Source organism: Antechinus flavipes, chromosome 4 (genome assembly GCF_016432865.1).
Source record: "Antechinus flavipes isolate AdamAnt ecotype Samford, QLD, Australia chromosome 4, AdamAnt_v2, whole genome shotgun sequence".
Lineage (NCBI taxonomy): Eukaryota > Metazoa > Chordata > Mammalia > Dasyuromorphia > Dasyuridae > Antechinus > Antechinus flavipes.
The window spans coordinates 446,877,184-446,886,464 of record NC_067401.1 but is presented as its reverse complement, the minus strand read 5'-3'; positions in this window follow the sequence as shown (position 1 = coordinate 446,886,464).

Genomic DNA, 9,281 nt, shown 5'->3' with positions numbered 1-9,281 from the left:
TTCAGTGGGACTGGGCTGCTTTTGTTATCAGAGGCCGGGCATCTGTCAACCTGCTTGGTTCACTTAGAATCAACTTGGAACCTGGAACCCGGCAGATTTGTTTGGGGAGGGGGCTTGACTCTGATCCCCAAAAACTTCCTGGTGGCTTGAACTTGGAGGAAGAAGGGCTGAGGCTGTGTCTCCCAGAAATCCTCAGCTGCATCTCCCATCAGCAATTACGGCCGGCCTTTGATTTCCTGAAGGGTGTTAGTTCTGTTCACAGCCGCCTTCCCCTTTCACGAAAGTTCAGGAAAGGTTGTGCACATTCATACTAAGCATGCTTATTCTGACCCCCAGTGGCAGACACTGTCATTGGATTCAACTTGTTCCCATTCTCAGATGCTCTTTTTCTGGGCTGCCCAAAAGCTATCCACTGATTTCAGAGATTGCTTAGATACCACAGGTCCATTATTGAATTCATTTAATTTCCAGTGAACATAATGTCCTGATCTCCCTCAAAAATCTAATGAGCAAACTCTTGAAACTTCCCCAGGGAAGAAATGACTGGGTTTGGATTCAGATATTGGTTCAGATTTCAGCTTTGCCACCGACAACCTGTAACCAATTGATGTTGGACAAGCCACTTCGACTTTCTGGGCCTCGGTTTCCCCATCTGTAAAATGAGTTGGCTAGACTAAGTGAACTAAAGTCTCTCCCAGCTCTATATCTGGTTATCTCATTTCCCTTTCAACCTTCTGTCCATCCCTGCCACTCCCAATTTTTGTTTTGCTGAAGTCAGCATGAGAAGTAGTTTAATAATCTCTCTCTCTCTCTCTCTCTCTCTCTCTCTCTCTCTCTCTCTGTGTGTGTGTGTGTGTGTTTGCCTCCAGTGTCACCATTTCTACTTCAGAATTGAATCAGTGTTCTGATTGAAAATCGATAAAAAGGTGGTTGTGTATATGTGCTGTTATTGCCCTCATTCAGGGAGCAGCAAATTTGGTGCTGGTACTTGTGGCCTCTACACCCGGTCTGTGCATTCGATCTCTGTGTTTTATCAAGGGATGTTATTATTTTAATTATTTTGATCAGAAAAGGTCAAGGTCATTTGATCAAGTCCATTTTGGGCCACAGGGCTGAGCCCTTGCTTGGCCAGAGAGCTAGGGATGCTGAGTTCTTATCCTGCTCTCTCTCCCTGTGCGGGTTTTTAAATGGCAGGCAAGAAATATGACTATGCTGTTCCTCTGCTCAAGAAACTTGAGTGCTTCCCTATTGCCTCTAGGAAGCAAGACAGAAAATTCTCTGTCCAAAAAGATGCCTCCAGCAGGCTCTCTTTCTAGTGATCACATATTGTTCCCCTCACACACACTCTGTGTTCCAAGCAAACTGGCTTACTTTATGGTCCCTAAATTGCAGGGATAGTCTATGTTTACATAGTTTATGTCTATAATATTCTCTCATTTTTGTTACTTAAAATCCCTGTTGTACAGTCATTTCAGTTGTGTCTGACTCTTCATAACACTATTTAGAATTTTCTTGGCAAAGATATTACAGTGGTTTGCCATTTCCTTCTCCATTTTGTTTTACAGATGGGGAAACTGAGGCAAAAGGGTTAAGTGACTTACTCAGGATCACACAGCTGATAAGTATCTAAGGTTATATTGGAACTCAGGTCTTCCTGACTCCATTGCATTAACCTAGCTGTCCCCAGTGCATCTCTAACATCCTTCAAAACACAGCTCAGATAGCCTTCCTACAGAAGTCTGTCTTTAGTCCTCAGAAAAAATTCTTGACATTCATTCTGTATTTGCTTATTTGTGCATTTACTGCCCCCCCAACACCTTTGAGGGAATACTATTCTGTATCACCAGAACTGGGATTCCGAACCTTTTTTGTGTTAATGGACCCTCACGGCATCCTAGTGAAGCTCTGAACCCCTTATCTGAATAATAGTAGATTTCTAAAAACTCATCCTAGAAGGAAATGCTAGATTACAAGAAGTCAGTCGAAATAAAGATGTAATTTGTTCCTCATCTACGTTCATAAGATCCCACCCGGTGCCATGTATGATAAATGGTTGTTGAATGGAAATAAAATTTTAAATAGCACACAAACAACTTGAACGGGGATCCTTAGATTCCCCTCTGGGGTTCATGGCTTCCATAATTTCACTTTACTACTCCATCTTCCCTCCCCCAACATCTCCCTACCGACCCTCCCTTGAAATTTCCTATTAAGTATTTTATTGTTCAGCGTGGAATCTGTGACAACCCTTTTCCCACATCAAGTCTCCCTGAACTTGCGATGGACGTCCTTGCAAGCAGATGTTACGGGGGGAAATCAAGGACCAAGGTAACTATTTTGAGAGTGGTAAGAGATTCCACTCCAGCTGGGGCTTAAAGGATTGAGACGGCTGTTTCTCTGAGTTGGCTTGTTACAGCCCCGCGAGATGTAAAAAGGGTCAGAAAAGACCAAGTTTTGAATTACTGCTATCTTCAATTAAGAAAAAGAAATGGCAATATAGCCTTGGGGATACTGCGAGTATCTGTTACTGACAATCCCTGCAAGCCACTTCGGCAAACTTGTCAGTTCGACCAAATGTTAAATGGAAAATATTTGCCGGGATTTAAAATTAGACCCACACATTACTTACAGATGTTTAAATGAAAAACACTTGAGACTGAACCACACCAAGTCATAAACCCCACAATGGTGTATTTTTTTATACCCCAAGTTAATTTTTATTATATAAGTAGCCATACGAAGAAGATATTGCATACTGCTTAAATTAAACAGGGAGGAATGAAATCAGCAGTATCCCCTTACAGCATATGGCCCAGCAAATCAAATTACAAAGCTTTCCACATCTCATTAACTGCACTGAGTACAGTGAGCTTTCTAATAAGTCACATCTTTTTCATGAGAGTGGTGAACAGTGACTTCTGGTAAGAACCAATCCTTGCGGGATGCCCCTGTGCCAAAATTAAGAACTAATCGGCGACGAACAGGGTCGAACGGGCCAGTCGGGGCCGAAGATGCCCCTGTTGTCGTGAGAGCCTGCACCGGGACCTGTATTTGTCCCGGTGTCCCTGCTGAAAAATGCCTTTGATAACGCCACTTACAGCAAATAACCCACACGCGGCCATTTAATGAGGTTGGGCAGGATTAGTGGATAATAAAGAATACACTATAAATGGCTTTTTTTTTATTAGAACTGATTTATTTTTTTAACAACAAAAAAGAGTTGGGGGTGGGGTGGATTAAGGAAATTCAAGGCTTGCTCCTGCCCAGGTGGGTCCACCAGTAGCAAAAGGCCACCAGAGAAGGCTTGACTCACACTCCCTGTGCCTGATCCAAAACTGGTCAGTGAAATTCCCCTTTGTCAAGGGTAGAATGCAAAATCCCCAGCAGAGTCAACACTGACCCATCTGCTCGGTTCCTCTGCACCCTAAGGATAAAGTGATCAATCACACTTAGCATGAAGCTTTGGACTGAGGTGAATTTCTGATTTACAACTTCCTATTGGAGAGAAGCATTCATGTGTCATTTCTAGTAATCCAGATTTGGACCAGAAATGTTTTTTCTCACCCCTTGTATAAAGAATTCAATGGCAAAGTTTATATACTTACACGTCCATCCACACTTTGGATACATACGGCAAGATCATGCTATTTGGGGTGGTTTTGATATATTTTGATGGGAAGTTGGAGTAGGAGTCGAGATGATCTGTATTTGAATTCTGCCTCTGATGTAGAACAAATCTAGCCATGCTCTAGACAATTCTCTAAGACTATAAAAAAGGTTTCAGGGTTATAAAAGGAATTTTCTTCCTTGGGAAATGCCCTATTCCATAGGATCATGGATTTAGAGCTGATAAGAATTTTACAAATCACTGAATCCAAAACTCATTTTACAGTTGAGGAAGTTAAGTGATTTGCGTAGGATCACACTACTAGCACCTAAGAGTAGATTTTAACTGAGATCCACTGCACTATTTAATTCTAGGATGATTTTTCTAGATTTGGAAAAGACCCTACAGGCTATTTCATTTAACACTTTCATTTTACATGAGAAAAGTATAGCCCAGAGAAATCAAGTTATTTGCCCAAAGTCACACAGGTGATAGAGTCGGGATTTGAACTCAGACTCTGTGTGCCAAGTTTTACATTCTTTCTGCATTTTTTTGCAGTTGGTTAGAGCAATGGATAGAACACTGGGTCTGGAGGAACTGAGTTCAAATTCAGATCAAACGCCAGCTGTGTCATCTCGAATAAATCATTTTATCTCTATCTCAGTTTCCTAACTTATTAAGTAGGAGTCACGATAGCACCTATTTCCCAAGGTTGTTGTCAAGATTTCATGAGATGATATTAGTGAAACTCTTAGCTGGCACATAGTAGGTGCTTAATGAATGAACTTATTCCCTCCCCTTAGGCAAATAGAGGGAAAGAGATGAAATATTTCATATCCAGAGAGACCCCCATCTCCACTTAGGAATTTCAAAATGGGAAAAACCTCTGGGCTCACCTGGTCCAATTTCCTTATCTTACAAACAAGGAAACTGAACAGAAAGATATTATATGCCTTTTCCAATGTCACATAATGGCAGATTTGAACCCAGATCCTCTGACTTCATCCAGCACTCCTTCTATTGTACTAGGAGTCAAAGTAGGCATCTGGAAGGTTCCTGCCTGCACTAATTGTCCTGGTTCACCAGGGGCTAATCTCACCTGAAGTCTCCTGGTTCCTTACCCCTTGCGATACCTGAGCCTCCTGGAGAGATGGCTTTCTCCATCTCAGGTACATCACTCAGCCTTTATCTTAACTGCCATTATCCTGGAGAACAGGATCTTTTGTTTATTGTCCATGGAAAAAGTTCTGGGCAGGAAGTCAGGGCTTAAATCCAGATGCTTCCTACCAGTGCCCAAACCTCAGTTCCTTCATCTGTAAAATGAAGAGGATGGTTGATAAAGACTAACAAGCCATCCACAGAGGCCCTCATGCTCAAACTGGAGGTTTCTTCCCTTGTGAGTCAGGAAGAGGGCAAAAACAGAGGGCAAGAATCCAGGATTTGCTCATGCAAAGGGGAGCTGTTTCTCATTGCAGAAATGGGAAAAACTCAGAAATAACACTTATGATGGCGACTCTTCCTTCAAAAAAAAAAAAAAAACATTCAAAACCTTCCAAAAACTCAAGTTTACTTCTATTTGTAATTGCTAATGCAGCCTTTAGCTTTCAGCTCAGGCAAATGGGTGGTCCCGTAGATAGAGAGCTCAATTTCTGGAGTGGAGAACCCAGTTCAAATTCAGTCTCAGATACTTACTAGTTGTATAACCGGGAGCCACCACCAGTCATTCTGACCTATGGCTTGCCGCTAGACAAAGATGACTTCAGAGGAGAGAATGAGACTGATGATTTAACTTCACAGGGGTCCTCAAACTTTTTAAATAGGGGGCCAGTTCACTGTTCCTTAGACTGTTGGAGGGCCGGACTATAGTAAAAACAAAAACTTTGTTTTGTGGGCCTTTAAATAAAGAAACTTCATAGTCCTGGGTTCTCAGCTGCCGCATCTGGCCCATGGGCCGTAGTTTGAGGACCCCTGTGTCATGACATCACATCCCTGATGTTTTTGTCCCCCTCAAACAACAACAAATTGTGTGACTTTGGACAAGTCACTTCACTTGACGTATAGAGAATGTAAAATATTAGTGTTGTAGAAAAGACCTTGGAGATTATACTTCCCTCCAGTAACGCTCCCGATATCATCATCCCTCTGTCTCCCTCAGTATTCTCAACCTTGAAAGAAGGGTAATAATAGCATTCACCTCTCAGGGTTGTTGTGAGGTTCAGTTGAGATAATATTTGTAAAGCAGTACTTGACACAGAATAGACACTCAATAAATGCTCATTCCCTTCCCTTTCACTCCGGTCAAGTCTATCTGCTTGCTTCTAAATTTCATCTCCAGGCTTTTGTTCAACCTTCCTCCCAATGCTTGGATCTATTTCCTTCTTATTTGTCACACTGCAGTCATCCCTTTTAACATTCATCTCAGAAACAGATGCCTCCAAGAAGTTTTCCTTGAGTAATTCCTCCTATTGTTTTCTCTAACCAGTTGATCAAATCCCCAACTCGTATTTTCCTTTTAATAATTAGACCTGTAATAATAACAATAATTATTAAATATAGTTTATAGCTAATAACAAAAACTAACAGTATGCATAAAGCACTTTGAGGTTTGACAAGCATTTTACATATTTTATCTCATTTGAGTGTCTGAACAGCCCTAGGAAGCAGCTGCTCTCACTACCCTCATTTTAGAGAAAAAGAAATTGATATTGAAAATAGTTATATGATTGACATATCTGAGGCAGGATTTGAATTCAAGACTTCCTGATTCTAAATTCAGTCCTCTATACTCTGCACTATCTAATTGTCTCATTGATTTATTGAAGAAATTACTTTAGAGATCATCTAATTCAATCCTATCATTTTATACACGAGGAAATGATGATCTAGGAATGGTTTGAGTAACTTGCCCAGAATCACATAAGGGCGAGGCAGGTAGTGAGTGATCACACTGGGACTCAAAGTCAGACATTATAGCTTCAAAATTCCCCTGAGCTTTCCACTAAGCCTTTTTTTTTCTTTCACTGAAGATCTCTGTGTGCAAGAAATAGATAAGCAAAAATAAACACTTAAAATCATACTTTTAAACTGGGAGGGATCTTAAAGGCCATCAAATCCAACTTTTTTCTTCCCATTTTACAGATAAGAAAATTGAAGTCCACAAGAGTAGATTTGCACACATGTGATTTGTCCAAGGTCACACGGCTAGTAAGTGGCAGATACAGGATTCAAATCTGTTCTTCTTATGATTATACCTCATTCCCTTCCAAGTTTCAAACCTTAAAGCCCCCAATGTCTTTATTTTACAAATGAGTAAATTGAGCCCCAGAGAAACATGTGTGGCTCACCTAATAGTCTACAGATGATAGTTACTGACAGAGCTGGAACTAGACCCCATATTCTCCTGTTACTCTCCCACTCTAACCACTCTATTGTGTTGTTGTGTCTGGGATGACTCCAGAATCACAGAAAATCAATGTTAGAAAGGTGGCCATGGAATCTAATCCATCCTTGTTAGAGAACATCTTAACAACTGGCTATTTAGCATGATCATTTAATGAGGAGCTCCCTCACTTAGGGTTACAAGAGCTAAGCTGGTCCTCCTTCTACCAAACTTCCTCTTCTCCAGGCAATCCTGTGCTGTGGTACCACATTTACCTTCCTAAAGTCTCACCTTAATTACATCAACCCCTATCTTATGGAACAATAATATGTCCCCATTGTCTAATGTAGTAAGTATAAAACTCTTAAGTTTAAAAAGGTTTTTCCCCCAAAACTATTAGCTCTACCCTCTCTTCAACTTCCATTCTGTTCTCCCAAAAATAATATTTTCATAGTGCCTTACATACATTTTCTCATTTGAGCTTCGCTGAGAGCTCAGTGTAATTATCATTTTCACCTGAGAGATAAGGAAACTAAGAGTCAGTGATCACCTGAGAGTCACACAGCCAGTAATTGTCTGAGGTGACATTTGAACCCGGAATTTTTGACCCTTAAGTCTACTACTTCTCTATTTCTCTGCCTAGTTCCTACACCCAGTTCTGTCTTCTGGAGCCAAGCAAAGTGATTCCTCACTTTCATACTCCTACCCTTATAATTCCTGCTGAGTCCTCACATTCCCCTAAATCTTCTCCTCCTTCTTCTTCTGCCTTGTCTTGATTCCCCTCTTTAGACTGAGTCTCCTTGGGATCAGGGGCCATTGCTGACCTTTTATCCCACCACAGAGTTAAAAGATTAATCCTGTGAAGACTATTCATTCACCCAGCGAGGAACAAGGGGAAGGAAAGTTAACAGGTTATGTTTATGTAAATGTAAGTTAGCCAATAGTCTGTAGCTGAACAGGAAATTCCATCGCTTTTGGGCACTATAGACACATTCTCTGGTTCTCATTTGCACAAATTACATTTACGAATAGTTACAATGCCATTCCCAGCCTGAGCAAGGAAGGGCAGGGAGCTGAGAGGGATCAAGAGGCACAAATTAAATTCTATAAAGTTGCCCAGCTTAGGGAAATGAGTTGTGATCCATGTAAGAAATCTAGAGGGTGGAGATAGTGTCTACAGAATAGGAAAAATATGGAAGGTTAAGTCAAGATGTTTTATGTATATATTAACCTACCATCTGAACTAGAAATGGAAGAGGGGAGAGGAAGAGACAGACAGAGTCAGAGAGAGGGGGAAAGAGAGAAAAGGAAGGAAAAGGAAAGAAAGAGAAAGGAATCTAGTCAATTTATGTTATTTTAGAAACTTAGGCAAGCATAGTATAATGGAAAGAGTAGAAGGCTTGGATTGAAATCCTGCCTCGATATATATATAGATCTATCTATCTATATATCTATATATGTCATAAATTTAAATCTCTCTTTTTCATATATGTATACGTGACATATATATGAAAGAGAGAGATTTAAATTTAAAAAACAACGCTCATTTTCCCTGTTGATTTCTCATTGTTTTCACTCTTTTTTCAGATCTCCTTCAAAGGACTTGGCCTGTGGAACATGATCCCAACTTTTCCCTTCATTATAACTCTTTACTGCTAACAGAGTACAGCCTTTCTTTAGGGTGGGAGGCAATCAGCAACTAATCATTACAGGGATTTTAATAATATATGCAGCAGCAAGAGAACTCTTGGATGTTGGATGTCAACTCTGGCTGCTTTGGGAGAAACAAAATCTTAGTCCTTGGGGTTACTAGATTCCATCCTTCTCACCCTCAGTAACCAATATTTTTAGTGAATATCCACTCACTAGTGATTCATTAATGTTAAATTAGATTTTCATGACAAGGCTGAAAGGCAAAAGGAATTAAATATAATAATCTCCAAATCGCTGATATGGGAAGTGAAGTTCAGATGAGTAGCTTGCCTAAGAGTATGTGGTTAATAAGTGATATAAATGGAACTAGACCCCAGGTCTTCTGATTTCATGTCCAACACATCACACCGAGCTCTTGATCTTTCTTTTGCTGAGATCCGAAGTATTATGTATTTTGTAGCTCAAAAAATGCTGCCATAGATATCAGAAAGGACCTGGGCTTCCGTGTTAATCCATCAGTCAATAAGCGCCTACTATGTATTAATACTGAATGTTGATTCTGACAGTTATTTTCCTTTGAGATAATCATTCAACTTCTTTGAATCTCAGTTTTCTCATCACTATAATGATTCCTATGGTCCC